Source organism: Hemicordylus capensis, chromosome 5, assembly GCF_027244095.1.
Source record: "Hemicordylus capensis ecotype Gifberg chromosome 5, rHemCap1.1.pri, whole genome shotgun sequence".
Taxonomy (NCBI): Eukaryota; Metazoa; Chordata; class Lepidosauria; order Squamata; family Cordylidae; genus Hemicordylus; species Hemicordylus capensis.
In genome coordinates, this window is record NC_069661.1 from 174,491,553 (window position 1) to 174,518,494 (window position 26,942).

Below are 26,942 nucleotides of genomic sequence, written 5' to 3' on the forward strand. Positions count from 1 at the left end.
GCAGATATTCAGGGAGAAGGCAACATGAGTTCTGCCTACCTTGAACACCTGGCCCTTCAGGATGTTTCTACCTGCAGGGGCAAGAAGTGGCCATCCACACTCAGGCAAAGAGGTATGGTTTGGGAGTGTGTGACCTGTCCAACAGGCTGGAAGCTCATTTCCAACATTGTCTTGACACTCAAGCTGTTTCTTGTTGCCATGAACAGCTTGTGTGACAAGATAGTAATGCTGAGCCAGGCTTTGCCCTCCGCTCCTCTCCTTGAGAAGATGATGGGTCACCACCAGACGTCCCTGATCACTGAGGAAGTACGAGCCCTGGAAGGTCAGCTGAGGACTGGAGTGGTGGACACCTTGGGTCAGTTGGCAGAGCATTTTTTGGCCTGCCTATGTGACCTAACAATGAAGGGCAATGCAGTGACCCCAGTGAGCTGCCCAGGTGGAGAGATCTTCTTGTTCAAGAAGTTAGGCAAGCCAAAGAGAGGAGGCTGGATCTGAACTAGGAGAAGGGTGCTGGAAAGCCTACTACTAGTGCACATTCCACCTCCAGCAGCAGCATGGTGTCCCTTACAGCTCCAATGCCACACAGTTCTGCCCAGGCATTCCACCCTACTGTTCAAGTGGGGGTTCCTTGGGGCCTTGCCAGGAGTACAGGAGGAGCCCGTTGAGCCCTGCAGCACTGTGGAGCAGTCTGTTCTGCAGTACCTGCAGGAGCCAGTGGCAGACCCAAAGATGGAGCCAGTCCAGTTTGGGGCAACGCTTTGCCAAGTCTTGTCGGACATGGCAGCGGCTGCCAAATCACTCCTCTCATGCCCGCCAACAAGCTTCCGTAGCAAGAGGCTGTTCTCCATGGCTGGGGACATGGTGATACCCCATCCTTCGTGCTTAGATACTGGCTTGGTGTAGCAGCTGGTCTTCCTGAAGGCCAACCTCCTCTGCTGGGCTATTGTGAGTGACTCATGGTCACCACTGTCAGCAAAACTCACCCTGGCCCACCCCTAAACCAGATGCTTCGCAGGCTGCCCATTATTGCTGCTGACAGGCATAGACATGCATGCATCCCATCACCATTGCCCGGGATGATAATGGACTGGTGCCCTGAGGCCCAGCTCAGAGGCCATGGTGGAGCAGGCAGGAAGTTTTGATTTTGTGTGTTACTGTTAATTTTTTTCCTCCAAAGTAGCATGACATGCACGCATCCCCCCAAATATGGCCCATGATGAGTAGGTGGACTAATGCCCTGACATGCATAAGAACATAACAGCCCTGCGGGATCAGGCCCAAGGCCCATCTAGTCCAGCCTCCTGTTTCATACAGTGTCCCACCAGATGCCACTGAGAACTTACAGGCAGGATTTGAGGGCATGCCCTCTCTCCTGCTGTTACTCCCCTGCAACTGGTATTCAGAGGCATTCTGCCTCTGAGGCTGGAGGTGCCTATAGCGCTGTTGATAGACCTCTCCTCCATGAATTTATCCAAACTTTTCTTAAACTCCATGCAGGCAGGCTGTCAGCTGCGGTCCAGCTAATCAGAGGCCATGGCTTCTTATCCAGATATGAGGAAAAGAAAGAAGAGTTCTTCTCAAATAAGTTTTTTCCCAGCACTGATTATAATATGCTTGCTGTGCAATTGCTTGTTGCTTTAACTGTCTGGTTTTGCAGGATCTCAGGTGGACAGAGGCAGAACATAGGTGTCATCCTTCCTTCCTTCCTTTGGGAGCTGTGGTTTGGTCTGTTTGTAAGCTGGTGTTGTGGTGAGAAATGGACAGTGGCTCTCTATTGTGTGTAATATTTTCTTGGTGATTGCTGTGAGATGAGCACTATGTCTGTCTTTGAGACTAACTTGTGCTTCACTCAGTGCTCTGGTCTGTTCTGCAATCTGTATTCTAAATTGCAAGGTGTACTCAGTCAAAATGTGGCTGAAGAGAACTTTGTTCTAGTTGAGCTTATGGCTATGCTTACTAAGGGTGTGCTGCTGCAATAGAATCATGATTGTATAACAGTGTGTGAGAGTGCAGCTTGTGCCAATGATGCAGTGCAGGTGCCTGTCACGGTGGCTGGCAATGGATTCTGGGTCAATTATTCTTTTTCGGACTATGTTTAAAATGTGCTGTGTGTTCTGTATTAGGAGGGACAAACTGGGATGATTCCCTCTTTGTACTGTGTTTCAAAACTTATGTGACAGTGCACTGTTTTGCCCATAGGGATAAATGCGGAACGTGAACCACCCTACCATGGGTAGCTCCTAAGACACCAAGTTGGGCTGGGTGGTAGGGCATGATAGGTGCTACCAACCACCCAACCGCAAGATAATCGGATAATTTTTAATGCATTTTTTGATGTTTTTCTGGGTCAGTACATCAGCCCCAACCCTATTACTGATTGCTTGATATTTTTGATGGGTTGGGTGGTGGGTAGCAGCCAACATTACATACCACCCGGCCCACTTTGGTGTCCCTAGGAGCTACCCATGGAAAATAATGGAGTAATTTCATTTCCCCATTATTCTCTATGGGCAGGCCAATTTGAAATGATTGAAGTTGGTTTGAATGGACCAGACCAGCCAGTTGGTTCAACCAACTGGTTTGCAAACCTGCAGTCTGGTTCGAATTCAGTTTGAATTCAAACCAAACTTCAGAAAATAATTCCTTGCACACTCCTTAAGGAAGCATGCATGCACGGAGTCCAGGTGAATGACGGAGCCATGCCACTGCCACGCGCAGCAGGAAGCTGCATGGGGCAGTGGTCAGTGATGCTGTACACTGGTACGGATCTGCGGCTTTATTTTATTTTTATTTAAGGTGCCACTTGTGGGCATCCCTCCTCCGGCAGTGCTAGCTGGAACCAGCTGAACCAACTCGCTCGACCATAGAACAGTCAAAATTTGTACCATGGCCCAAACCACAGCTTGTTAACACCTCTAACAGAAACTATAGGATTTTGTACCTCCAAAAATTTCCCCTATGCACTCTAGTTAAGCTGTAACTTCATGATTCAGCTCTGTCTATGTTTCCAATAGCATCAGCCAACTCCTAGTTAAGCACAATGCCAACATTTTTTTTTAATGAAAAAACATTTTACCAGATCTATATCTTAAAAACTTTAGATTTATTTTATGTCCTTTTTCTAGGCAGCATCACCAGAAAGCTTTCAGAAGGAAAAAAGTTGGTTACAACTTTATGCACCAAAGTAACCTTGTGCTATGCAGGGCATTAGTCACCTAAAGCATAAGCAAACAACAAATGTTTCTTTGCTAATTTATCTCTCAATAAACCTTGGTTTCTCTTTGCTAAACAGACATGTTTTCGAGACTTTATGGCTCTTTCTGTAAATTATAACCATTTTGTGAACTGTTGACCATACATATTACATGGTGTACTTGGACAGTTATTGTGTACTAAGAACAATTTACTGCCATCATCACAACCTTAAAAGTAATTTAAATTCATTCAGGACTGATAACAAGCGAGTCTGAATGAATTTTCTGGGTGAAAGCATTTCATGATCATTTCCAAAAGTAACATCCTCATATTCCTGCACTCTTAGTGCTCATACACTATGCTAATTGGTTTTCAATTGAAAAATCATCCTTACAGTATGCCTGGCAATACCCCATATCCTCTATGTTACACCAGCTGCACAATATACAAGATAATCAGTATTTCTTTCCCTAATAGCATTCCCTTATTATGTTTTTACACAAATATTACAAGAACTACTTGATACTGGGGGGGAACATAACTATTTATCAGCAATTCATTAGCTACCTTGGCAGTCTCTTCATACCTGGCTGCATTAGGTAGGTCTTTTGCACTTACATTTTTAGGTCATGAAAATACTTAAGTACAGTAATGTAACCACAGTCTTGCTGTGCTTTCACATACAATATGTTCCATCATAAATATTTTAATTCCCATTTTTAACTCCAGAAAATCTTGTTTGTTTTCTCTATAAATGCTTATTTTCTCTGTACTTTATGAACAAGATCATTCTTACTCAAAATGTAAATAAACTTACTTTTAGCAACAAGCAGGGAGTGGGGGTGGGTAGCAAACACATAACTGCTGCTCTACAAATTTTCACAAGGTATTAATGATTCCAAGTCTTCATATACTTTCAAGGGTATATTATTTCAGAGCATTCACAAATATATAAATGCAAAAAGGAGAACATCCAGTCCATCTTTGTTCATTTTCAACTGGTAAGAATGGTGATCATTTGATCACAGTATTTTATATATGACAGAGGCAAGACCTTAATAACCCTCAACTCATTTTATTGGAAGACTTTTTTTTTCCTTACTTGAATTTGCAAGATACATATAGGGAAGTGGGGAGACTAAAGATACACATTATGAAGACAATCAGATGCGTCTGACACACATTCACAGTAAAACTGCTCACCACTTACCCACCAGCTGTATTTCTATCTGATCAATTCAACACTAAAATGTATCTTGCCATGTTTAGCCCATATCTCAACAGGCATTTAAATATACATAGGGGGAAAGTAACATCAAAAGCTGATCTACACCCAAATGATTCAATGAAATAGATTGTGTTCAGGACTAACATCTCTGATTCATATACCCAAGAAACTACAAAATGTGTGTTCACATTACAGCTTATAACTGCTACACAAAAGAAATAGATCCTCTGACTACACTGTTGATTGCTAGACTGGGATGTTCCTCACATGCACAAGCGCTCGCTCTCGCATTCTTTGTGAGTTTCTTCAAATGAAAGCTCACTCCTAGAAAGCAGTGCCATTAATATTTGGAGAAACTTACACACACACCCCAAATGAATATGTTATATACATTTTAAAGCCAAAATAGAAGCTAAATTATCTATCAGCATAAAGTAAAATCATATCATTTATCACTTCCATACTAATCATATATCTTGCCCTTTCTATGGGCTTCTATCCTATTAAAGGCTTTTCTTGGACACTGTCCACAAAGACCACCCCAAATCTCTTTCATTCTGCCTTATCTTTTCAAATTCCTATTGCATTCTGTCAACATACTCAATTTCCTTTTAATTATTTGTGTTGACACAGAATTGTCTCTAATCTAGTTATGAAATAAAAGTTATACCAACAGTTTTTCCAAGTCTTGGGACCGAGGCCATAAGAACTCGATGTTGCTTGTAGGCTTTAACGGGGCAGCCAAAGAAGAAAAGTGTCTAATGGGAAGAAAATGGCCTGGAATTGCATAACATTTCTACCCACAAGACAAAATTACTATCTTCCTTACTCCCCAGTGCCAAATGTCAGCAGCCTTCAAAAAGATATGCAGCCATTGTGTCATTATCAAGCTGTTTTTACTGAACATGACTGGCCAAAACAGCACATATCACAACGTTGCACTGAATGCAATCAGGCAATACAGCACTCATGAAAGTGTTTAGGGAAACAGCAGTAACACCAGCAGTAACATGTGCAGACCTGGTAGTGGAAACAATGCAACCAACAGCTTCAACAGTAGGTTCTGCTTCTACAACTACTTCCCCTACACTATTTTGCTCCTCTGGGGAATGACTTTTAGCATCCTGTCCCATCCATGGCTAGCATGTCACAATAGGGATGTAACTGCGGGATGATCAAAAGCAATTAAGGCCAAATTTAACAGAATCCATGGGAGACATATTCCACAGTACCAAATAAATGAGTGGACCTACTCTGGAGGAAACAGCTTTAAGCATACAAGCTAAATCTCCCTCCCCTTCATAACATAATTTTTTTTTAAAGAGAAATTTGAAAGCTGGCCTGAACTTTAAACTGCAGAAAACCAAAAGATCCCCTTCCAGACTCTTTTTTCTAGACAACTGTCACTGCCACACTCTGCAGCAGCATGGCAATTCTGGATGGCAGCTGAAAGCTGAGCTTATACAGAATGAAGAAGTTTAATGTAAGGGCAGAATCAGTTTTTTAAACAGCAATAGAACAAAAATATGTAAAATAACCTCAGTATTAGGTTAACAGTTAATAACAGGTGGACCTCGTTATTTGCAGTAGTCCTGTTCCTGCCTACAACCACAGATAGCAAGGTATCAAGTCTATGGGAATTGGATGGTTTGGTTCTGGAGCCTGAGAAAGTGACCAAAAAAATCACCAAAAATACGGGGGGAAAGCAGAAGCAAGGATGGAGCACAGCATTGTACCTTGGCAACCTCAGCTCTCCCACTCTCCAGGTGCTCCAGCCATGGTCCCCAGCTCGTCCAGTAATGTATAATCTTGAAATTCCCCCACCCCACAGCTGAAGTCCAAAACCTAGCACCACCAACCCCTGGCCTGACTGGTTGATAGGCTGACCAAACAGGCAGCACAGAATTGGTCTCAGTTCAAGTAAACACACACAAGGGAATTCCTTCATTCCACTGTTGGAGTTAGCGGCACTCCATCTCCTGCTTGTAGCACAGTTCATGTAGCAGAAGCAGGCCCTGTAGGGGTAGACCTGCTGCCGCTGTTATTACCACCATTATCTTCTTCTTCCTCAAAGCCGGTGAAAATGTAGGTGTCACCCTTCTGGTTATGACAGCCGCTGCCACTCTGCAGCTGTGGGTGTGGCTACCTTAGCAAAGTAGCTGATGATACTGCTTTGTTTGGTCTTGCTTTGCAGAGCCTGGTATGTGTCCTTGTAGGGTTGCAAAGCAGCCTCTGGCTGCCTTTTGAACTTGATATTGTGCTCCATCAGTGATCAAGTTTAAACACCTTGTCTGACAAGGCAGTGCCCAGCTGCAGGATCTCAGAGAGCCCCTTTGTGATGAAAGGTTTGGGAAGCATCTCTTCTTTTTTCTCCTCTTTTCTCTCACTCTCAGGAACTGCCCGGATTATCTCCTCCAGCTCTTCCTCTACGAGCTGCTCCTGATGGGATTGGAGAAGGTTGTCCACCTCATGTGCCTCGATGTTTTCCAGACTTTCACCACCAATGGTATGCGCAAGATTGGCAATAGACTCCAGCTCGTTGGCTGCAGCAGATGAAGAGGTGGCTACCCTGGGCCCAACCTCCTCCACACTGTGTTCCATGTATGTGGCTTAATCTTGGAAAGGTATGCTGTGATGTTGTGCGGTCTGTGATGCTGCAGCTCCTCCATCAGTTGCTGACTGACAGAGAGGGATCAGCCTCCATCAGTTCCAGCAACCTCCTGAAGGTGCGGGGAGTGCAATAAGACTTGAAGGTCACTTTCAGGCCTTGGTCCATTGGCTGGATCAATGAGGTGATGCTGGGCAGCAAAAAGGCGCTCTGCAGGTCCAGGTTTGCAAACTGCAGGGCTTCAGGATGGCCAGAGGCATTGTCCAGCAGCAGGACTCTTCTAAAGGCCAGGTTCTTTGAGGCCAGATACCACTGCACTTCATGCAGAAAGCAGTTGTTCACCCATTCAGAGAAACTCTCACTGGTTCTTCAGAAGACAGGAAACTGGTTTTTATTCTTTCCTTTCAGGGCACGAGGGTTCTGTGCTAGGTACTAGAGCATGGGCCTTATCACGCAGTCCCCCGCAGCATTGCTGCACACCAGCAGAGTGAGGCAGTCCTTGGCTAAGTAGAAACCCAGAGTTCTTTCTTCCTTGCTTATGAAGGAGCAGGAGGGCATCCACTTCCAGAACAGGCCCATCTCATTAGTGCTGAAGACTTGATCTAGCCTGTATCCTCCAGACTCAACCAGCCACTGCAAGTCTGATGGAAAATGTTGTGCCGCCTTGTGCTACACTCAGTGCCTTCGAGTGTTGCCGCTGCTTGAACGCCTTCTGCCACAAACTGGCTGTAGAGCCGCAGTGCTTTCTCATGGGTTACTGGTCCACTCAGTGGCTTGTTTCTCTGGGCATGGTCCTTTATCCACAGGCTGAGGGACTTTCCCATCCATTCCATGTTGGGCTCACATGCGTGGAATGCCACCTTGAGGTTCTGCAATGTATCAGACACTACACTTGCACAGACACTGGCTCTGCATTTCTTTGTGGAGTGGACAGTGGACTTGACAAAGTAATGGCGTGTAATGGATGCCGCGTTGTCCCCACAAGCCAGTATGTCCAGCAGCCTGACCTTCTAGCTCAAGGGCAATATTTTCCAGGACTTTTTCCCACTCTCCTCAATAGAGCTATCCATTATGCACTTGCTCATTTTGACTGTGGAAGAAGGAAAAAATTGTACGATTATGTGCAGTACAGAATAATAATTATGCCAGACAACCACAGCCCCTGCCACACACAAAATTGATAAAGTAAATACAGGGCAGTAGTTGATAATAAAAGTCCATTTAGAATGGATATTTAAAATCAATTTTCAATTGATACAGTATTTAAAATCAAATTTCAATGGATACTTCTATTTTTTGTGGGTACTGTAGAGTATGTACTTAAAAACAAATTTTAATGGATAATTACATTTGTAATTGCTATTTAAATTAACTGCAGTTTTATGGTACAGTACTATAATTAACAAGATTAAAATTAAATATTTTATTTGAATTTTTAAATTAAAAAATAGAATTTCATAAAAATAAAAATTAAAGTTATAATTAGCATCTTACCAGGGCTGCTTAGTGCTGCAAGAGGTTCCTCCAAGAAGCTCAACAGGAATGGCAGAGGAAAGGCTCCAAAAGGGCTCCCACAGGCTTTGGAAGCTCCAGAGAAACAGACAAATAAGGCTCCAAAAGGTTGCCAATGGCTCCCTGAGGACTTAAAAGGGAACCCACCAAAATCTCTGAAAGCAATTTTTTTAATTAACACACACAAAAAATGCATACAACTCACTCCTTTGTCCTCCTCCAAACTCACTGCCCACAGAGCATGTGTAGAAAGAGCATGACCATAAATGGAGGCTGAAAACCATGGATACGTGGGGCACTATCTCAAATACTGAGTTCAGGTGCATATTTTCTGACCGCAGATACAGGGAACTGAATAGCAGAACCATGAATAATGAGGTTCACCTATACTCACCCTATTAACATTGTAGGAATTAACATCCCTCTCTTCCCCCACAACCACTTAATGGAGGGTTGAGCCCAATTTGGGGGTGGGGGAGAAAAGATTGTGCCATCGAGTCGGTGTTGACTCCTGGTGACGACCACAGAACCATGTGGTTTTCTTGGTAGAATACAAGAGGGGTTTACCATTTCCTCCTCCCGTGCAGTATGAAATGATGCCTTTCAGCACCTTCCTATATCACTGCCTGATATAAGTGTTTCCCATAGTTTGGCAAACATACTAGCGAGGATTCGAACTGACAGCCTCTTGCTGCCTAGGCAAGTTGCTTCCCCGCTGCACCATTAAGTGGCTCAGCCCAATTTAACTCTCCCCCAAACAGATGCTTGAGAGGAAAGAGAACTCCAGCACCTTTTGTCCTTAAGTGACCACAAGCAGGAAAAGAATTATGAGTTGAATTCAGCCAACACAATTAATCCAACCCATTCCTGGTGAGGTCGAGCAGCCCCACGCTGCCATCTGCTGTCAGGGATTCCTTGGCAATGGAGGCAATTGTGTACAACTCATCAGTTGCTGGAGCTGGTTCTGGGAGACGGGGGGGGTGTGTCACCTTCCCCACCCCACCCCCACATACAAATTCAGGATTTCCCTGAATGTCTGGGATAGGTCTTCCTATCCACAGAGTCCAACTCTGGCCCTCTTCCCTACTACTTAAATACTCAACACAATCATGTAGTCAGGACTTTACTAATAGAATAGGTAATGTAAAAAGGTATAAAGAATAAATTGTGCTTGAATGAAAAATAATTTAATTTGGTGTATGTTTTCTGAAAATAGTAAGTACAGGTTCCACTATTATGCTATTTAAGTAAACACACAGAATCTACTTGGCACAGGCCCACTTCAAAACATTACAGTTTCCTACTTGTATATTTCAGAAGCATTCAAGAAAGCAACTGAATATCTTAATTAGACACTGCCCCCAGAGCTAGACAAACTTCAGGTGTTTGTAGACAGCAGCAAGAAGTATGGGAACAGCACTTTTGCAAACACCATTTCACTCTCTTTCCACACACTTCCACAAACATCTGTACTCTTAGACAGCGCAAATCAACACTTTGCCCATAAGTACTTCGGGATCCTAGCACAATTTTCGCAGTTCCACCTGCTAGCCAGCTCTTGTATTCTGTAAAGAACTACCATTTGTCTTATTAGTAATTAGTGCTTCACAGAAAGCAAGAGCTGGCCAGCAGTGACACTGAGAAAAATCACACTAGGACCCTGAAGTGCAAGTGGGCAAAGCATCGACTTACACTACTTAAGACTCTGTATGTCTGCAGAAGTGTGTGGAAAGAGACTGCAATCACACTTGCAAGAGTGCTGTTCTGGCACTTTTTGCTGATGTCTGGAAGTACCCCTAAAACTTGTTCGGCCATTCCAACATTAAAAAAATATATTCATTATTGTTCTGGTTGCTACTCGAAACATATTTTGAAATGTAACAACTGAGGAACACTTCAGTAACACACACTTGCTGTTCCAAATTAAAATGTCTACATAATCTGTACTTGGGCTGTACTAAACATTTTCATCCCAAGTGAGTTCAGCCCTCTCAGACTTACAAGACCACACTACTCCAGCTTCTGCATGGGGGCGCTGTCTGAAAGTATTCCTGCATGCAAATTCATGGTCCACATACTATATCTGCCACATGAGAAAAGCCTAGTTTGACAAGGAGCACATTCATTACATGGAGCGAGCTTTCAAACAATCACATCCCCTCTCTGCAAAACCTGAAGTTGCACATTTCCATAAGAAAATTGTAACAACTTAGCCTATGAACATTTAAACTAGCCCCAAGAAGCCACCTCATACACTGTGTCAGCAGTACAGTTGACTTCCAAAAATTATTCTGCAAAGAGGGGCAAGTGCAGTACTGTGACCTTCCACATAGAGCCAGTCTACCCTTGCATTTTATGGCAGCCACTCAGAGCCCTTGGCACATGGAAAAGTTGCTGCGATAATAAGAGGGGACATCAGCCTATGTTCATTGCATCCTTTAAGATTCAGATGCCAATGACAAAAGGGCCAAACTAGTTGAGATGTGAAGGACCCATGATCAGATTTGCCAATTTTTTCCCCTTTGTTTTAAAAGCAGAAACAGGAGCACTCATTTGGATCAGGACCAGGACAGCAAAAGAAGGGAGATTTAACTTGATTTAAATCACTCTCATATACACAAAGCTGCTATTAGTCACAGATGAGAAAAGCAATATTCATCTTGTATTGTACCCAGAACTGCATATTTAAAATAAAAAGAATTTGAAAATTTCATGCAAATTCTTCCTCATTTGCATAACATTTGCAGTATTTTTTCCTCAGACAATTTTACTATATTAAATTCAAGTTTTTCAAGGAGCCAGGTGATTGAGCTGAAATATTTGATTGGTGAGAAGACCAGTAAGAACACTTAACGTCATTTAAATGTTATACTGAAAGCAATTCAAAGCTTTGAATTTCATGGGGGGGAAATTAGGTAGAAATAAATTATTAGGCCTGTGCATTGGAATCTCCAACTCTGACAAAAATACACCATCCCCTCTGATGCTGTTCAGAGGCAGGTGCTCCCAGCATGGTCAGCACTAAGCAGGTGCTTGCTTTTTATGAACAGAGGAAGCTGCCATATACTGAGTCAGACCATTAACCTATCTAGCTCAGTATTGTCTTCAAAGACTGGCAAAGTTTCTCCAAGGTTGCAGAAGAGGGAAAACTGGGGGGGGTACACAATTGAAAAATGCACTATTAAATACACAATTCAAGAGACTAGAGATGTGTGTGTGTGTGTGTGTGTGTGCGTAAAATGGTGTGGTATGTGTGTGCGTGTGTTAAAATATAAATGGCTGGGTCACTCTCACAGTCTCGAAGGCTTCTCCAAATGCTGGGTCTCTGTAGTCCCCTTCTGAGAGTCTGGTCAGTCAATCTTCCTTCCTCTTCAGATGGGGCAGCCTCTCTGGTAAATTGACAGGTGGCTGGCCACTGTGCTAGGGCTGGTGTGGCTGGAAGCTGCTTGCACACAGGCAGGCAGCAGTGATGATCCTCTCAGCAGTGGAGGGGGGGGGTGTTTAAAAAAATCTTTTCTACCAACTCTCTCCAAAAAAGCAGGAGAGAATGGTACAGGCTGAGGCAGCAGGCTGCCAACAAGGCAGAAAACCTTTTCAAAAGTGGAAAAAATAATTCTCCTTCTCTCCCAATCTGGTTTTTTCCCCTCAAAGAAAGGGCTAAGGCTGGAAAAATAAATCAATGCAGGAGAAAAGGCAGCTTGGGAGCCAGCGAGACTGAGCAATGGCGGTGCAATGCAATAGCAGCAGTAGTAGCAATGCTGGGCAAATGAAGGTAATGGTGGATGCTGGGGGCAGCAAGGCTAAGCAATTAGGCAACAGAGCTCTCTCCTGCCACATGAGGCAGCAGAAAGGAAGAAAATGGCTACTGCTGGCCCTTTAAATGCCCTCCTGTGCAAAACCCCTCCAAAATTCCCCCCACCCTTGTGCTCCCTGGCCAACAGGGGTTAATTTTGCCCCTGCATAGCCAAATATGGGCATCCTCAGTGCAGATCCAAATCAATGGCAGGGCTAAAAGGCGGTGCGAAAGGCAAGCTGAAAGGCGGGAAATTCAAAGTGACTTCAAACTCTAAAATGGAGGAGGAAGAAGAAGCACTTGATCGATCGCAAAATGGAGGTCCAAAACTACAAAACCTTTGAAGCTGAAACAGGGGTGATTCGTTTCGTCTCCAAAACATTTCGGCTGGACTACCGGGTGATTCCTTTCAGCAACAAATCACCCGAAATGGGCTGTTTCGGATACAGATCATTCTGTACCCGAAACGTTTCACATATCCCTAGCATTGAGCAATATTTAAAGGAACAAGGAATTAAACATGAAAGGACTAATCCCTATATTCCAGAACAAAATGCAGTAGCGGAGAGGAAAAATAGGACTTTACTTGAAATGTGCAGAAGAATGCTACTTGATGCAGGACTGGAGAATAAGTACTGGGGTGGGAGAAAGCTATTAAGACAGCAACTTATCTATAAAATAGATTACCTACTAAAACCAAAGATTTAACTCCTTTTGAACTGTGGAACAGAAGAAAACTCATTTTAAAGCACATCAAAGTTTTCAGAACTAAAGCATATGTGTACACCCCTAAGCAGCAAAGGGGAAATTTGCACTGCAGAAGCGAGGAAGGAATTTTTGTGGGATGTTAATTGGACAGTAAAAAATGATAGAATACTCAACCCTGCCAGATACACTATCGAGTTGCACAGTGTTGCCTACACTGATGAGAAAGAGAAGTCTAGTGTCAATACAACGTCTGACTTAGTTTTTCCAACAGGTAAAGAAGTTGAACAGGAACTACAATGTCAAAATAAAGTAATAATCAATATTGATATTGTAGAGAGATCTGATCAAGAAGGGGTAATTAAACCACAATTAGAGGTGAGACATTCAACTAGGATTAATAAAAGGGATTCTACCTAAAAGATTCTCTTTTGGAGGCAAAAGAGGAGAAAATCCCTGAATCCATAGATTTGCATAAAATAAAAGGGAATACCACATTCCGATACACATAAATGGATTCAGGCTGCTAAGGAAAAGATTGGTTCACTTCGCTTCATAAGAATAAGACAGGGACACTTTTAAGTTACCAGAGAACAGAAAGGTCATAGGATGCAAATGGGTGTTCACCATTAAGTGTGATGAAAAAGGAGACATTCAAAGATATAAAGCCAGGTTGGTTGCTAAGGGGTATGCACAGAAATATGGTGAGGACTATGAAGATACCTTTGCACTAGCAGTTAAAGACACATCAATTAGACTGTTACTTGCAATTGCTGTATCTAAGGGAATGGATGTGCATCATCTAGATGTAAAGACTGCATTTTTATATGGTGATGTCAAAGAGGTTATAGATAAGCAGCAACCTCCAGATTTTTAGGAGTTGAGTAAAGAAACTCTTGTGTGTAAACTACAGAAAGGTATATATGGACTTAAACAAGCAGCCAAAGCTTGGAATGGTAGATTAAGTCAACTGCTTCTTGTAGGAGGATTTAGACAGGGAAAAGCTGATCCTTGTTTGTACACTAGAATAGAGATGGAAAATGGACATACATTCTTATATATGTAGATTTGATTGTCATCAGGATAACAAAGATGATGTTGATAATAGTAAAGAATTTAAATAAAGCAGTAGAAATTAAAGATTTGGGTGAAATATTTTATTATCTCAGGATACAAATAAAAAGGTGAGATGATGGAAGTTTTATACTCCATCAGAAGCAAAAGATAAGACTTAGTGTATTGGTTTAACAGAGCCAATGAAACAAGTAGTCCAATCGAATTGGGTTTCTTAAAAGGAGAAGGAATCCAATGAGTCTCTGGATAGCAATGAAAACTGCAGAATGGGAACTGGAAAGATGCTGTTCATTACAACTGTATCATGTCCTGATATTACAGCAGGAATATTGTGTAGGAAAATGAATTTACTGACAAAGGAGGACTGGATTGCACTTAAAAGAATTGGACAGAATTTAAAGGACACAGCAGATATGGAATTAGTACTGCCAGCATGTGAGCAACCCAAGTTAGTAGGGTACATGGATGCCAAGTGGGCTGGAGAAAGAGATGACAAAGTCAACTAGTGGCAATATATTTTTTCTATGGAGAACGAGCAATCTCATGGTGAAGCATGAAACAATCTATTCTAGCTTTATCTTCAACCAAAGCTCTGTGTGTGTGTGTGTGTGTCTTGTCAAATACTAACCCTGGGCTTAAGCACAGAAAAGTGGTAGAAGATAATGGGCTCAGCATAGATAAGGGGCAGGATACCTGCCTTGCAAAACATATTTCCAAGTAATAGCTGCTTCAAAGATTGGACAATATCCAGACTAAATTACTCATGAGTAGTCCTATTAAATTAAAGGGAAAGTTTAGTCATAACTAATTTTCCAATCAATTTCAGTGACACTACTATGATACTCATCCAGACTGTTACTTATAAGTTGTAACATTGGAATTAAAGAGAAATTTATGTCTAACCTGTCTCATTAATTTCATGAGCCAAATAAGTACTAATAACTCTAGTCTGGATGTCAGCCATTATAACCCCACTAACTTGGCAAAGAAGCACATTTTAACGTGGTGATTCTTTTTATTTAGCAGGGGGAGAGTAACTGGCCTTATCCACCCCCAGCACAGTACTTCCAGTGACTGTTGCTGCTGTCTGTCTTACATTTCTTTTTGTGATCCCTTTGGGGACAGGGATCCATCCTATCTATCTATCTATCTATCTATCTATCTATCTATCTCTATATTTAATCAGTTAGTTTATTTATTATTTATCTGTGTAAACTGCCCTGAGCCATTTTTGGAACGGTGGTATAGAAATCAAATAAATAATAATAATAAATATTATTATTATTAGTGTCTTACATGTAAAGTGGCATAGTGGGGAAATGCTTGACAAACAAGCAGAAGGTTGCCGGTTTGATTCCCCACTGGTGTGTTTCCCTGACTATGGGAAACACCTATATCAGGCAGCAGCAATATAGGAAGATTCTGAAAGGCATCATCTCATACTGCATGGGATAAGGCAATGGTAACACCCCCGCCCCGGTATTCTACCAAAGAAAACCACAGGGCTCTGTGGGCTCCAGGAGTTGAAATCGACTTGACGGCACACTTTACTTTACATGTAAAGCACTATCACATGAATGTAATGTAATGTAATTTTATTTACAGTCATTGACCAAACAGAGAGTAAAAACCAGTAAACATTAAAATATGTATATACATATATACAATTTAAGATTGGGGTGATATCCCATTATACCTTTTAAAAGCAATATAACTAAACTTAGCTACAGGAATAGAAATTAAAGCATCTTTGTCTGAAAGCAGATGTTTTACAAGGTTAGCATCGGATTGATCTGCCAGTTTACATATTAGAGGAGCAATAAGGCGTTCCCTGGGATACAAATGAAGATTACAGTGGAGAAGGATTTGTGCGACAGTTTCTGTATCTCCTGACCCACAACGGCAGTGTCGTTCTTCTAAAGGCACACCTTGAAACCTCCCAGCTAGAAGTGCGGATGGAAAGGAATTAACCCTTACTCTTGTGAATATCCATCGAAACTTAGAGAAAGTAATTGTCGACAGATATTTGCGGGGAAAAGATCCATATTAGTTCTTATAGCTCTATCAAACTCTGGAAGCGCAGCCCAGTTTTCTTGGATCTCAATATCAACAAAGCGTTGTTTCACTACTCTTTTCGCGTTCACTAGACCCAATTCCAGCAGTTGGGCTGGGTATAAGCCTAGAGAGGTGAGCTTCGTACTTACTGTAGTACACCATAATGGCTGGGGACTAACTGAAAGAAACTCAGGAATTAAACCAACTGGTCGCAGATGTATTTTCAACCAGAAATAAATAATCAAAAGCCAGGCCCGAGATTCAATTTTTATGAAGCCAGCGCACTATCACATGAATAAAAAAGCATGAAAGCCACCTATAGAATGTTGTGTGCACACACATCTATTTTCCTTCCAGAGTAGCCATCATTTTTGTCTGTAGCAGCAAACACCATGGCGAGTACACAATTAAAGACTGTATACAAAGTTACTGTTTGCAGGTAAATGTCAATCTTTAAGGTGGCACTGAACTTTTCATTTTTTTATTTCCCTGCATTTTATTTATTGCATGTCCATACAAAAAGATAGGCACATGTGCAATAACCATCAGCATCTAAAATGTTTTTTCCTAAAGGAAAGTATTTTCTATAATACCTCTGAAGCTACCCTATCATCATCATCCAAGTGTTTACTCAGAAATAAATCACAATGAGTTCAGTTAGACTTAGTCCTTAGTAAGGCTGGTTATGACTACACCCTACATTTGTTTAGGAAATAGGGTTCATTCTAATACATTAATATAGCTTACATATAACCATCTATGAAAAATATCAGTTTTGCATGAGTACAGTATAAATCTAGAAATAAACTAATATCTAAGTTGTGCAGTGCTCATGCAAAACAAATTTTCTTGCACATCACTGTCAAAAGCCTTTAAAGAATAAATCAGTTTGAGGGCCCTTTAAATTAGTATCCAATATTTGTAATGGAACTGGTGGCATTCCAAGTGCAACTGTAATTTGCAATAGTCTGCACGAACCATAGTACCTAAATACTTCTCAGTGACCTGTGTCCTAAATCATCTTCCATTCACAAAAGTAAACAACATTCATAATTTGACTCAGAAAACAAATAAACCTTATTTATTTCTCTGCCAAGAACTAAGCTATCCCAATATTAGCCTAGTAAACAGTAACACTTTATTTCACAAATATTAATAAATTAATTTCAATATGTCATGAAAGAAAACCATGATCTCAATTTTAAGAGATGACAAACTAGTAGGCCTGATGATCAAATCCAACATCCTATTAAGCAGCAGTACTTAAACTATTTAGCTTTCTGATCCTGGACACATTTAAAAAGGCAGCTATCATAAACCCACTTACCTAAAACTAAGTTTCATTTGTAGAAATTGGACTATCTTCAGGTAAAGATGCTTAGGACTGAGATGTAAAATGTCTTAAATCCAAGCCCTTTGGCTTAATTAGGTTGCAAAGCCAACTCTGACATACCTAACCCAGCAAATTAGGTTGTGAAGCCAACTCTGACATACCTAACCCAGCAAATCTAGATTAGAAAGAAGATGTCTGTCACTTCTCTAAACTTCGTAACAGCTCTTGTAGCATTCATATTCCAAAGATACAAACAATTCATGGTTTGACATTGTTCACATGCTACCCATTCCAAGCATGTTAATCAGAATATATGCCTTAATAGACATTTTAAATAAGCATGCTGATCATCACCATATTGGAACATTGCAAAAAAATTAAGATTGGCCACAGGTACACAGCACTGTACTATGTGTGTGTTATGTAACCATACACAGACACGACATCCCTGGCTAGTTCCCTGCCTTTGTCATTACCACCTTCTAGTAATATCAGGAGCTACCTCTCTTGATTGAAACTCAATAATCTAGTAGTGCTTTCACACACACCCATGCTCTGTCACAGTTCAAGAAAATTAAGAGGCTCTGTCACAGTTCAAGATAATTAAGAGGCAGCATCCAGACTAATACTTGTACAAGTGGAACTGCACATGAGTATATAGGCCAGTTTAGACAGCCCCCCTTCCACCAACAACCCAACATGTCCACCAAAATATGTTCCTAAGGATAAGGGGACGCTCCAGGACATATTTTTAGCAGACACAAGAGGCTTCAGAGGAAAGGTGAAGATAGGCATAAATCATCCCTCCCCCATGAATGAATTGAAGTGTTCCACTCACCCATAATCTCAATGTCATTTTCTTACTAGCACCCAAATCTTAGCGACAAACTGGAAGTAAGCTCTACTGAAATATCAACAGGATCTGTTTCCAGTATAATTTCTGGATATATTATTATAAGAGTTAGTCTCACTGACATCAGCATGTGTTTACATTTGGGTAGTAAAAGTGATACATAATGAGGTTCAAAAATCTTATCATTATAAAGTGGGCATTTATATTTCAAACACAGAGTTTAAAACTGCTTATGATTTTCAAGTACATGAAAAACAAGTGAACTTCTCTTGACCTAGAACATGCACTGAAATATCTATTTATTTCTGTTCATTTCTTGCATAGTGCTTTAACAGTAAAATCATAGTAAGCACTGCTTCTTGGCAAATATTATAGAGATTATTTTCAATGCATTTAAGGGGACCAAGTATAAATCTCAGTGCGTTATATTTGTAGACTGCCTAACTGAAAGAAGACATCCAGAACCAGATTAAGCTACTGTAGTTAAATCAATTCAGCCCAATAGGTACTGGAGATGGACCAAGTTGTTAGTTTGGTATGTTGACATTTCTAAATATTAGTAAAAACATTTCTACGAAAAAAACTCAGTCAGCATGTTCTTTCCCATTCTTTCAAAAACAAAATAATAACATAGCAAGAATTGGGTGGGGTGTGTGTCATAAATTCTTATCACCAGTGACTTTTCAAAGTGGCACAAAGCCATCAAATGGATACAAATACAGCTTATTAGTATGCGCTGACCCTCAGCAAATGAAGCTCACTGTTCAACATTAAAATCCATATCACCTAGCTTAAAGCACCCACTTTAGATACTGCATAAGAACATAATGTCAATTTGTTTACTTTTATATAACACCCATGATTGATTACACAAGTTCTGGATCTGGCCACCTTAAATCCACATTTTCTTTCCTTTACGTCATTATCAATTAATTCTTCTGGATAACTAAATTTGCATGTGAAAAATATTTTTGCCCAATGTAATTTCACATGAGGACAATTTAGATGCTTTAGAAATCAATGATATTTTTGCCAATGACTTCAGTGGGATAAGAGTATACATTAGCAAGGACAGACTACAAATAGTTTATATTACGTTCTATACAACTAGTAGGGCCAGTGAAGTTTAGTTAATCCAACTTTTAAAAGCCTTTCCTTCATAAAGAGAGGACATTCTCATATGTTTAATATAGCATTACCAAAGCAATTTTGAAGTATAAACATTTTGTATTATTAGATACTATCCTTTTTCTTGACAGGCTTCATTTATCCAATACAGCAGCAAAATACCTCACAGGTGATATTTTAATTTCATTTATCATAAATTAATAGGGTGCTATATTCTGCTTCCCTATCTCTTCATGCTCACAGACTAACTGCTTGATCCAACCAACTGAAATAAAGGGAGAAATTCATTTACTTCCTTCAAAGAATGTGGCATTGGCCTCTAGAAAAGTTTTTAAAACCCCATACAAACTTGCATGAATTCCTTTTACACCAAAATCCTAAACTCTTGCACGTGGAAATGATCCACATTAACTTATTTCTATGAGGGGAAAGGGCGGAAGGTGCTCATGAGAAAGTTTAAGATTACCTTTTGTCTGATTTTTACATTGAGGAAAAATATCTGAACTTGAAATATCACTTCACTCTAAATTACTTAATGCACTCAATTTTTTTTCCTTTCAGAAGTGTACTCTCTCCTCTTCTGTATGGGAAGTGGACCGTAAGCTGAGGATAGTCATTCTATAAACTTTTCTTTAAAAATCAGTTATCTTTCTCAAGTCATTTGCTGCCATCTATTATATCATGGTAACATATATGGCTTCCTTTCTTCATGATCCCACAATCAACTGCTTCTCATAGAACAGGTCTCCCTACATGAAGAATTATGAAACTACAAATAGTTTGTGTTATTTTATTCATAATTAGTATGGTTGAAGCTCAACTGGCTGATAATGCAGCCAGCCAACAACTTCCTTTAAAGCAAAAATAACTACTACAATATTTAAGTCTAGTTAGTAAATCCATGGGGCGGGGGACTTCAGTGAAAAGTTACTTAGACACAGAATCTGCATCAAAGAGCAGGCTAGGTTTCCTTGGGAGAGCTACCCTATTTTTAATTCATCCATACACGAAGAACTTTTTATGTGTGGGTAATCACTCAGTAACTTGAGCAAAAAGCAGCTAGCATTTTGTAGTATTTCTTACCTTCCCTGTCCTCACGCTCACAACTCCATAAACAAAGTCCAACATGCCTTAGAGCCATTTACCTACTCGATCTCAAAGCTCTTAGAATTAAACTTTCACAACTTTCTGTCTTGAATTTCAAGAGTGGATTTCAGGAGAAGGCTCCTGAACAAGCTAGGCAGCAAGCCTCAGGAGTTTCATGTAGGTATATCATTATTATTTATTAATCTATTGTTTTAGGCTAACATTTTCTGTTGTTGTTGTTCAAGGTTAACACTCTCCAGCAAGCGTTATCAAAAGGCACTAGAAAAAGGAGCTGGGAGACCAGGCAGGAATTTTTTTAAAAAATCTATGCAGTAACTCATCCTGGCCAGAGAGGGTGGCCAGCCTCGAAGTGCACGTGCAACTGATGGAAAGAAGAAAAGTGGATAGTGCCAGAGCTGCCTGGATGTGGGCAAGTGTCACAGCTAGGCCCTTATCCCCTTTTTCCCTCCCTCCTCTTACACAGAGGTCTGACACCGAGGGTGTGTGTTTCGCACAGCTCTCCAAAGGGCATGCCTGCTCTCTCCTAGTACTTGATTACCTGTTTTCCCCAGCAGAAAGTGACACGAGGGACACGGTGTGAGAGAAAAGACACACACACAAACAGCAGCCAAATCTGTCCTGGGTTTAAAAAACAATTGAAGATTACTCAAGTGTACCTAACCCATCACTGTAGTGAGCATAGCGACTGAACACACACCACAGGCAGGCTGAGTTCGAGAGTTTGCAGAGCTCTGTACACGGTGTGCACATCTCAGCACCCAGAAGAGGCTTGTAGCAAGGTCTTAAAGACTAACATCGGCTGCTGCATTTGACAGTAAGTTCTAGTCCACGAAAGCTTATGTCACAATAACCCTGTGTTAGTTTTGGTTTTTTTAAAGAATGTGCCGCAGGACTCATCTTTGCGTTTTAACAAACGAACATCGGTACCCCTCTGAAATTTATCTAGAAACAAACGAGAGAGTGAGGGAAACGAACAGACTCAGTCGCGCTTTTTAATGATTTCAGTTAAAAATGCCTTCTGGAAAACCAAAAAAAAAAAAAAGCATGCAAAATTTAATACCGAATAGCCCCACCATGTTGTGTTTTGGAAAGGAGGGAAAGGAACTGACCATAGTGTTTAGCACCTGCCACCTTGACACATGTCACATTGGCAACCCCCATGTTGAGGATGGCGTGAAGGTAAACTTTCTTGTAGTAAGAAGCAGCTGGAGAGAAGCTGGGAGGGGGAGGGGGGGAGACACACGGCGCGGATTAAAGTAACAAGTCAACCCTCAGACTTAAGGACGGCGGAGGGGTGGGGGGAGCAGCAGAAGGAGGGAGGGGAACAGTAAAAACTTACCGCGAGCGCAGACCGAGTAGAGCGTCCCAAGGAGATGACACCAGGAGAGAAGAGAGGCAGGAACTGAACTCGTTCGCCGCGCGCACGCACACGCAAATACAAACACACGGAGGGAGAAAAGTGTTTTGCAGGAGGAGCTGCTACTGCCGCTGCTGCCGGGACGCGCCAGGAGGGCTGCCGAGTGGGAGGGGGGATTCGAACGGAACAACAAGCGAGAGAGAAGCGACAACAGCAGCGTCTCTGAACGGGGTGGATATTCCTCCGCAGGCGGCGCTGGCTCTCTTGACTCCGGGCCTGGGCAGCAAGCAAAGCAAAGAAGCCAACCACGCACGCAGCGACTGCAAAGCGGAGGCAGAAGCAGCTGCTGCGCGGGGTCTCGCGTTCTCTCAGAGGCTCGCGCTGCCTCTCGCGTTCTCCCTCCCCCTGGGTGTGGGTCTGGCTGTGGACGGAGTGTGCAGCTGCTTCTGCCTGCTTCTGCCTCTCTCTCACACACACACACACACACACGCGCGCACTCTCGTGTGTGTGTGTTTGAGATTTAAAAATGCTGCGCGCTGTACGCACCCCAAGTCTTCTTTGGAGAAATGGAACCGCTCTCAGGGATTGCAAAGTTCTCTTAATAAAGCTCTGTAGAGAGGAGGGGGAAATTGCAAGCTTCTCGCCCCCCCCCTTTCCGTCTTCCCCCCAAAAAGTGCAGTGGGATCGACCCGGCAGCAGTGCCCCCGCTTCCCCTGTCGTTAGCGTAGCGCTCTCGTTCTTCTCGTGGGCAAAGGAGCCTTGCTCGCGGAGCAAGATATTATTAGGATTCGCAGTGAAGCGTCCTCCTTGACGTCAGGTCCACCTGCTATGTAAACAAACCATTAGAGAAGTTGTTTGCTCTCCTCCCCCTCCGCTATCCACCACAACCAGTTTAGCAGAAAACAAAGCCTCGTGTTAAATTAGCAGGGCCGAACTGAGCCTGCAGCTTTTGAGGCAGTACTCGAACAAGGAGTGGAGGGCTTAAGCGAAGGGGAAACTTCTCAGGAGGAGGGCCGGAAGGGCTACAAGGGCCCTTTTAGATAAAATGCTTTGAAGCGGTGGGGTAGGGCTGGAAATCTCCTCAGGAGACTTGGGACGTCCTTTTAGGAGTTTGGTCAAAGCGCGCGCATTTCAGGCAAACTCACTCGGAGCATGGCGCCTTTGTATTCCAATAAAACCCAGGAGCCCAACTCTCTGACCTCCGTTATAAACACACCCCACAGTGCGGAACGCGAAAGGCAGCTGGTGGCCCCCCACACGTGCTAAACTAAACCTCATCCAAGCTCCTACATAAAGAAAAGTGTGGTACATTCCGCGCGAACAAGTCGCCCGCTGCGTTCTCCTAATGGATGGGGGAAAGAATAGGAGATCCGTATAAGTGGGTCTGAAGCCTGACTAAACCGTCCTAACTTGGAAATCCTTTCAGCGCAAGCCTCTTCGTGCTTATTCGAAAGTAAATCCCACTCACTGGGGTTTACTTTCAGGCAAGTGTGCATAGAATTGCAATCTCAATCCTAGAGAATATAATAGGCTGCTTTTAAACAGTGAACGATGAAGGGAGGAACACTGCACATGCTCGGAGGTACTTTTGTCTTGCGCCACAACACATTTCATGGCTGAGTCCTTGACATAAAGAAGCCCTGGGCGCTCTACCCCGACTGTACTCTACGCTCTCTTTCCTTCAATGAAACTGCTGAGGCGGAAAAGAGCGCTTCGCTGAGGTCCAATTTTCACATACTCCGCAGCAACCTCCTTGCCTTCTGCCGCAGTTACTGAGCTCTCGTTTGCCGGCTGAGGGCCACGGAGCAGTCAAACAAACCTTAACATGGGAAAAACCCCATCCATTTCTTTGTTTGAATGGCTGCTGGTGTATCCAAGAACCTAAAGAGTTTTGTGGCACCTTCAAATACTTTTATTGTGGCATGCGCTTTCGGAGGCAAGAACCTGCTTCATCGCAAAAATAACCAGCGACTCTGAAAGTGAAGAGAGCTTTTTAACTTTTGGCTCTGAGCACCGCAAAAGCCGCGCAAGGATTTTTCTACACGCACGCACGCCTTTCAGAGCCATAAAAACGTCCAGCAAAATGCCACATGTCTTCTCCCCACCTTGCAAACACAGATCGTGTTTCCAACTGAAATAGTTGTAGCCCCTCAATGCAGTGCGGGAAGGGCAGCCCGATCACAACCTTCTAAACCTAGGAGTACTCTAATTTAAAGCCACATACACTCCACATGTTGGAGCCGATGTAGTCCCACGGCGCATTCCAGAACTTCATTCATATACATTTGGACGTATTTCACCACAATCAAGTTCTAGTCTAACTAAATAACCCAAAATATATCTGTAGAGTCTCATCTTTAACCTTTTTGCAATCATAGTTCTGTAATATTTTGTAACAACATATTACTCACACGAACTGGTGATTAATAAATAAATTAAAGCCTGGTGAATAGTAAGTTAAAAAATTAAATCATACGTAGAAGTCTGATGATCGCGCCTTGAGTTTGGGGACTTTGTTTTTTAGGACACTTTTTGAACTGAGAAATCTCTCTTAAATTTACTGACTGGAAAACGACTGTCACTCAAAATCAACGGGAGGTGTTTGTTTTGTTTTTAATTACTGCTTGGTATGTTAACCAAATTGTAAAGTTTATTGTTACAGCGTTACAGGTTGCACATCGGTTGGAAATTGAGGCTTAGGGAAGGATTGGATGGAGTCATTATAAATATTTATTTCCCTTCCATGTGGCTGATGTTCATACAGTGTTTTCTTATTTCACTAGATTGAAGACGGAAGCACATTAGCTTAGATCTTCCCTGAGAAAGCGGTGAAGAAGAAAAAGGTCAGGAACCACTCGCTCACACTTTGATAAACTTTCATGTCTGTGAATGCAATTGCTCCCCTGGCTGAGAAGTGCAGAAAGGTGCGGAGATTTGCAACGTGCCTGTGTTGGTAGGACAATTGTTTAATATGCGTCCTGGAAAGCAGCCATTTCCCAACAGAGTTTTTACAACCACATATTAATATCGCACCGTTCTTGGGGTATACTTGGAGACGTATAGGCAAGCAGATCAGACCACTCCTCCCAGTCTGAGAGGAAAGAGAGCGGGGTGGGGGGACTAGAGGGGTAGACGCCAGGTTTTGATGGCAGCCGAGGGCTCTTCTGCTCAGATTCCTAACTCTCGGCCAATAGGGTTTCACCGGGTTCGAGAGGTGAAAGTTCAGCCCAAGGGCACGCACACTCGAGGCTATTGACTGCCGCAGGCTCAGAGTGCTTGTTGATGGGTGGTCGTAAAACATCTTCATTTGCCTCTCGCAACTCTTTTTGTCTTACCTCCGCCTCTTTTAATTGCCTGAGTTGCTCATAAACCCTGATGGCCCGTAATCACTACGATTCTGAATACATGTTACTCCGAAAAAAGGCCCGCTGATTAATGGGGCTTACTTCTCTAAGTACAAGTGTGTTTGGGACCGCAGGCTATTTCTCTTTGGCTTCTGGGGAAAGAAATTCAAGTCAATCTTACACCTTGTTCCTAAATGCATTTATTTGGAGTGATTTACTTATTACTTCCTTGGACTGAGGGCGTTAGTTAGGCTGCGGGCGGTTCTAAGTATACGTTTGGAATTACTTGAAATCGCGGAGGCTTTTGCTGTTAGAGAAATTTCTTTGGGATCAGGCCGGGCGACCAGACAAGTTCCTCGAAGTTGAGGCAATAAAGTTTATCTACAAAGTGGGCTCCAGACTTCAAGACGGATCTGCCGGTGAGATGAACGGAGAACGAATACTCTAGTTCTGGGCAGATCTTAAGTGTCTCTAAACAACTCCCGCGAACCTTCAAACGAAATAACGCACAGTGTAGGAAAGCACTCAGCTCGCTCGCAACTTGCAGCCCTTGGGCTCAGGTACTGCTCTCCCTCCTCTTCCCAAACCGCTCGGCCGGAGCCATGTTGTTTGATCCCAAAGGTCTTGCTCATCCCTCAAGGCATGTTTAATATCAGGGATCACCCACTTTTCCTTTCGCCAGAGGAAAGGAATAAGGGAAGCCTCGAACCAGACAAAACCTGTAGCCCCGATACGGGTCAAGTTCGTCTGACGACGACAGATCGCTTTTCCGCAACGTCACATCCCGGACAAGAAAACCCAGGAGAAAAGTGGTATCCCGTGACATAACAAGAACGGATGAGCTCAGACCGAACAATCCCTTTGTTTTAATAGCCGTCCCAGATCTCTCCCCTTTGGATAGGTGTGAGGGAGTGCTTCGGTTTGCGTGAGTTTAACTCGGCGTCTCGACTGCCTTTGTTTAAAAGAGGTTTCAGGTCCTTCGAGTCCCCGCGGATAACGCTTTGTGTTTACACCTGGCTGGCGCTCTCTGCCTCTGAAAAGGGATCAGGCTGTTGATTCACAGAACACTTCCTTTGGAGTTACTTTCCTGGAAATCAGTGGCAACTTGCTTCCAACTTAACCTGTTAAAAACCTCCTTGTGTTATGTATTGCAAAGACCAAAACATACTTCGAGATAAACATGTTCTTGCTTCTTTTGTTCCCTTTTCTTAAAAAGCAAGGTGGTTACTAACGATTAATAAACTCCTCCACACTCTCTTTTTAAATAAAAAAAATGTTTTCCCCCCACCCCCGCTTTGTTCCTGTTTGGGGCTTGAGATTGCAGTCCACCAGAGTTGTATTATATTTCGCGCTTCAAATAACCCACTTTCATTTCAAACGTCCTCTTTTAATTAATTTAATGTATTTCTTTTCCTTGCGGCTGGCAGCGTTGGGTGTAGATCAGATTGCCATTTTCCATTATGATTGTTTGTAAAGGGAAAAGAAGAAAATAATAAACAGGCTATTCTTCTAAATGGGATTACCCCCCCCACACACACACACACACACACACTTCTCCCACCCCTTTCCCCCAATTGTTAACGAAGACAGTTCGGGAAGAAGAGAAAAGCCTGGCTTTTAAAACTGAAATCAAATCAAGGGAATCTCTCT

At 42.4% G+C, this 26,942-nt stretch overlaps 1 protein-coding gene and 1 long non-coding RNA gene across 10 annotated transcripts in view; one reads left to right on the plus strand and one right to left on the minus strand.

The window, feature by feature from the left end:
* The window catches only part of FOXP2 (forkhead box P2), a 727,796-nt gene extending 705,142 nt beyond the window's left edge, over positions 1-22,654 (minus strand). For 7 of the 9 annotated variants that reach the window (XM_053252222.1, XM_053252214.1, XM_053252215.1 and 4 more), the window contains exon 1: positions 21,931-22,552. The gene's annotated coding sequence lies outside the window, so the exon portion shown is untranslated. Of the gene's footprint in view, positions 1-21,930 lie in introns of all 9 variants that reach the window. The other 2 variants (XM_053252207.1, XM_053252200.1) reach the window with 2 other exon arrangements.
* A 32-nt stretch (positions 22,655-22,686) lies between these two features.
* LOC128326093 (uncharacterized) lies at positions 22,687-26,579 on the plus strand. The gene is made up of 2 exons (XR_008307847.1): positions 22,687-23,530; positions 24,732-26,579. It is a non-coding gene; the product is annotated as an uncharacterized LOC128326093 (long non-coding RNA).
* Positions 26,580-26,942: the final 363 nt, after the last annotated feature.